The following is a 6,225-nucleotide window of genomic DNA, read 5'->3' on the forward strand; positions in this document are numbered from 1 at the left end:
TTTATGGACTGGAGTTCAAATCTGGCCTTAGATATTTAATAGCTGTGTGACTGAAGAGGTCCAGCCTCTCCAAAAAATCCATGAATGAATCCTATTCAACCTAGAGGGAAGCCAAAGACTGGAAAACAATGGTGAAGGAGTTTTTGGACTAGGGAAGGCAACACATACAGAACATAAAACACAAGAGACATAGAGAAGCTTACAGCATGAAGTCTGTCAGGAAGACAAGTCTGAGAGAGAGAGAACTTGTCTCTGACCCTTTATTATATTTTTCACATCATTGGGGGTTACAGGGCATCCTTCAAAAGAAGGAAGCAGCAAAGGTTTTTACATAAGATTACAAGTCCAATTACAAAGATAATGAACCTATGATAACACGATTATTCAGATAGATGCCCAGGAAAGAAGCTCATTTGAAAGTCTTTCCTGACTTTAATCAAACCTTCTTCTTCCTGAAACCCTGGCCAAAACTTAGTTGTTGGGGGCAGCTGGGTAGCTCAGTGGATTGAGAGACAGGAGGTCCTAGGTTCAACAGCCTGCTACTCAGAAGTTAACCCTCTGAACTCACAATTTAAAAACAAAACAAGTAGGCAGCTGGGTGGCTCAGTGGATTGAGAGTCAGGCAGGTCCTAGGTTCAAATCTGGCCTCAGACACTTCCCAGCTGTGTGACTCTGGGCAAGTCACTTGATCCCCATTGCCTACCTTTACCACTCTTCTGTCTTGGAGCCAATACACAGTATTGACTCCAAGATGGAAGGTAAGGGTTTAAAAAAACAAAACAAAAAACCTTACTCAGTTGTTAAATGTAAGCCTTGGAGATTCAAAAATCCGTTTGACCTGCCTGTCAGCTTCAGACTTCAGCTGAAGCTTAATTTTTTAAGTTCAATAATTTTTTATAATCCCAATCCAATTTAAGGATCAAGTATATATCAACCATGTGAAATATTATAAATATATCCAGATAAGTCTAATCCATGAACACTTTGCTCATTGGCATCAGTTTTTGAATATATCTTTAATATCTTCATGATTTGTCATTACTGAAACCCTTCGGTGACCTGGGCAAGTTACTTAATTCTATTTGCCTCAGTTTCCTCATCTATAAAATGAGCTGGACAAGGAAATGGCAAACCACTTCAGTATCTTTGCCAAGAAAATCCCAAATGGGGTCATGGAAAGATGGACATGACTGAAATGACTGAACAATAACAACAATATGTCTCTGAGGGTTTCAATGCATTATAATCTTGCATCTGAATCATCTAGCCCAGTGGTTCCCAAACTTTTTTGGCCTATTGCCCCCTTTCCAGAAAAAATATTACTTAGCCCCCTGGAAATTAATTTTTTTTTATTTTAATAGCAATTAATAGGAAAGATAAATGTACCTGTGGCCATCACTGCCTTCCTGGATCTCTGCAGCACCCACCAGGGGGCGGTAGCGCTTGCTTTGGGAATCACTGATCTAGCCCAAGCTAGGCAGATAGGTGGCAAAGTAGATAGAGCACTGGACCTGGACTCAAGAAGAACTGAGTTCAAATTTTTCCTTATTATTAATATTATCATCCTCATTATTGTTGATTGTTAATGTTATAAGCATGATGTCCAGAATTAGGGATGCTAAAAGATAATTCTAGCTCACTCTATTCAGCCTTCTTCAGATCATAGGACACAGACAAGCTGGACATTGACATTCATAGGAAGGCATCCTAGATGGTGAGAGCAAGGGAAACTTTTCCATATGAGGACTGGTTAAAGAAAGTCAGCATATTAAATAAAGCTGGGGGAGAAATGACATGGCAGGGCATAACTGTTTTTAAGCACTTAAAAATCTATTAAGGAGAGGAAAGATTTGACTTTTTTTTCTCTCAGAGGAATACACTAGTCGTAATAACCAAATCGTTCCCAAAATTAGAGTATTCCAAAAGTAGAATGATCTCATTTGGGTGGTAGTAGGCTCCCCATAGTATAGTTCTTCAAACAGAATCTGAATATTATCTATTATAGAGAGGATTCCTATTTAGGAATAGGGTTGCTTAAATGAATTTTCCAACTCTGGATGGGATTTTGGTTGCCAGCTGTCTTAAAATTCAAATATCCTGATTCTTCTATGGATAGAACACTAGTCAATTTGCATGATGTCAATCATTTTTCAGTTTTATCCATCTCTTTGTGATTCCATTGGGAGTTTTCTTGACATAGATCTTGGATTAGTTTGCCATTTCCTTTTCCAGCTCATTTTACAGATGAGGAAATGGAGGCAAACAGGTTAAGTGATTTGCCCAGAGTTGCACAGTTGGTAAATGTCCAAAATCAGATTTGAACTCATAAAGATGAGTCTTCATGGCTCCAGACCTGTCACTCTATCAATTGTACCATGTAGCTACCCATTTTCAATCTATTATTAGGTATTTAGATTTTCTGTCTGGGAAAAAAAGGACAGAGGCGTATGTTTCTTGGAGGGTTGCCAGCTGACCTATACCAGCCAGGAGACAGTCCTAGCACTAATTGTCCCAATCTGAAGTTTAGTTCAAAACTATCTAAAAGGGACAGCTATGTGGATCAAGGAATACAGTGCTAAACCTAGGAGATTGTGGGTTGAAATCTGGCTTCAAACACTTCCCAGCTGTGTGACCCTGGGCAAGTCACTTTACAATTGCCTAGCCCTTACCTCTCTTCTGCCTTGGAAATGATACTTAGTATTGATTCTAAGACAGAAGGTAAGGGTCACAATAAGTATAAAACACTATCTAAAAAACTTCATTTCTTTTAAAGTGAAGAAATAAAATAAATATGTCCAATTTGCTGTAGCCATTTTGAAAGGTGAATGATCTCGTGTTTGAATGAATGTTGGTTGAATTGAATTGAATGAATGGTACGGTGGAAAATGAACTGGATTAGGAGTCTAGGCTTTTGACTTTGGATCCCAAGCCTGACAATACCTGTGTATCCTTTAGCTTGGATCTTAACTCTGGCTCTCACTGCCCTCATCACTCAGTCGATAAATATTTATTAAGTGCTTACTGTGTGCTAGACAACATACTAAACGATGTGGATACAAAGGACAGAAAAAGGCATCGTATTTCTCATGGGGCTCATGATGTAGTCACAGATACAACATGAAACAACTATTTGTGTAAGTATTGTGAAAAGAAATTCTTTTGTAGGAATTAAATTTAAGGGTTTGACGAAAATATATGAAAATTATAAATAATATTGTGGTCACCGATTTACAATACTGTAGCTCAAGTCAAAATGACTTTTAATAGTTTTTATTTACAAAATAGGTGGAGAGAGTGAAAGTTGAGAAATATAAAAAGAGAGTAGAGAAGATATTTAGCCTATCACACTCAATATTGCTCCAGTGTTCGACCCAACCTGGTATGACTTGTTAACCCTTCACTGGAATTAATCTCTCTCCAGAAGTCAGGAAAGGAAAGTCAACTATTCAGTCACCCAAGTTCCCTCCAAGTGGCAGTTTGAGCTGAAGATGATGACCTCTCAAGGATGAATCCTGAAGCCAGTCTCTAGCCCTAGAAATTCAGGGCTTATAATTTATAGTGACTTCTTGTCCCTTCCCCTCTTCAAAGGGGCCAATCAGTTTTCAAATTATCTAGCACTGTCCTTGGGGGCAGTGTCTTTCAGGATCCACCTCTTAAACTCTGGAGTTATAAACACTTATCAAAAGGATTAACAATTTCCTGACTAATTGAGTACCCACTTTAGCAAATGACTTTCTAACACTCTTGCTTAGTGTCTAGTGAGTTACTAAGTAGGGGTACTTAAGTTAGTGTTAACTAAGTGTTAACTCAAAAGAGACAAAGAGAATAAAGAGTCCCCTTTCACAAGTGTACTGGCTAGATTGTGTGACTCTGGTCAAGTCACTTAACTGTTTCAGTTTCTTCATTTGTAAAATGAAAAGAAAAAGGAAAAAGCAAACTACTCCAGTATGTTTGCCAAGAAAACCCCAAATAGGGTCATGAAGAGTTGGACACAATTGAAAATGATTGAACATTACATAACATAACATAACATAACGTAACGTAATGTAACGTAATGTGACATAATGTAACATGATATAACATAACAAATATAACATAACATAAATATAACATAACAATATAATATGAAATTATATGATATGATATAACATGATATGATGAGATAATATAATAAATATTAATATAATAAAACATAACAATATAATATGAAAATATTTGATATTATATAATATAATAAAAACACTATATCAAACATAATACAATCATTACATATGTATTTATATCTATTATTATATAGCATGTAAGATATATAATATGACATGGCATGACATGACATGATATATATGATATGCTATAATATGATATCTTATAATATATGATATAATATAATATAATGTGCCATGACATGATATAGCATGACATAAGAACATTAAGGTGAGATAAATTGAAGATATTCAATAACAGGAAAGGATTAATTTTAAGGGTACTCAGGAAGGCTACCTAAAAGTCCATTATAGCTCTAAATTTATATTCTTTGATTCTATCCATTCCAACTTAGCTTCCATAAAATAATAAAAAGGGAAAAATTATATTTGAATTAAAGGAAACATAAAACAAAAATTATTTAAAACAGAAATATGAAGCATCAGCCAGACTTTCAGAATATATAGGTTTATGAAGTATGGAAATTGTAACTAGCCTTGAGTTCAAACAAAGAGCTGATGTTTCTTTCACTCTGAATAACAATGTAATTATTGAAATATTTTGGCTGCTAGAAATCATAACTTGTTTCTTTGAAAAAAAGAACAAAACAATGTCACCTCCCAAATGTGACAGCCCGCAAACTAACCTGCTCTCACATCACTCTTCAACCTCAGTCTAAACACAGCCCTTGGGAGGCTTAGGCTCTGTAGTGACACGCGTTTGACAAATTAATGTACCTCGTCAGCTCAGGGCAGTGCTAATTTCCCATCTGACTTCATTGTATTTGGGGTAGCTGTGTCATGTCCCTGAAACATCACATTGCTCCCAATAGTTTATCTAGTTTGACACTTTACAGAGTAAATTTTGTTTGAGTGACAGTAACTGTCAAACTACTTCTAGAGAAGGTGAACAGGGAACATTTTGGTTTCAAATGCTGCTAACTTTTAGGCACAGTGGCAGTTCAGACTAGAAGTGCTCAGAGAACTTAAAGTAGAGATGATTTAAACATGAGAAAGCATCAGGCAAACCTACTACTATAGGCATCTCCATGTTTTATTTATAAAGTGTCTTCGTTTTAGGCAGAGACTTGTTTCATCTTGCATGTGCATTTTTCAGGGATGTTTGAATGTTAAAAATTAGGAGTTGGATTTAAAAAAAATGTATATTCTTCAGGTCCAGAAATTAAGTAGGTGATGAACCTTAATGGTTTGATTTGATGGCAGTCTCACTTGTTTAATTTATTGGTTTTATTTTCTGTAAAATGAGAAAGCTGGATCATGTTACCTTTAACGTTCCTTTCAGTTCTAAATTATTTCTCTATTTCCCCCAACCTTGGCCCATTTTCTAGCACACAGTAGAAGCTCAAGGAATGCTGCTTAAGTTTTTAAAAATCGCCATTAAAATATTTGAAAACTTTGGACAAGATTTTATTCTTTATGATTTTTCATCTCTCTTGATATCTTATCTGCTCTGAATATCTCTTGTATGCCCATAGTTTTCTTTTTTTAATTTTTTAGAAAAATTTGCCATGGTTACATGATTCATGTTCTTACTTTCCCCTTCACTCCCACCAAATCCCACCCTCATAGCTGATGCACATTTCCACAGGTTTTAACATGCGTTATCTATTAAGACCTATTTCCATATTATTGATAGTTGCATTGATGTGGTTTTTTCAGGTCTACATCCCCAATCATTTCCGCATCAACCCATGTGTTCAAGCAGTTGTGTTTCTTCTGTGTTTCCTCTCCTGTAGTTCTTCCTCTGAATGTGGATAGCGTTCTTTTCCATAAGTCCCTCAGAATTCTCCTGGGTCATTGCATTGCTGCTAGTACAGAACTTCATTACATTCAATTTTACCACAGTGTATCAGTCTCTGTGTAAAATGTTCTTCTGGCTCTGCTCCTTTCACTCTGCATCAATTCCTGGAGGTCTTTCCAGTTCACATGGAATTCCTCCAGTTTGTTATTCCTTTGAGTACAATAGTATTCCATCACCAGCATATACCACAATTTATTCAGC

Source organism: Gracilinanus agilis, chromosome 3, assembly GCF_016433145.1.
Source record: "Gracilinanus agilis isolate LMUSP501 chromosome 3, AgileGrace, whole genome shotgun sequence".
NCBI classification, from domain to species: domain Eukaryota; kingdom Metazoa; phylum Chordata; class Mammalia; order Didelphimorphia; family Didelphidae; genus Gracilinanus; species Gracilinanus agilis.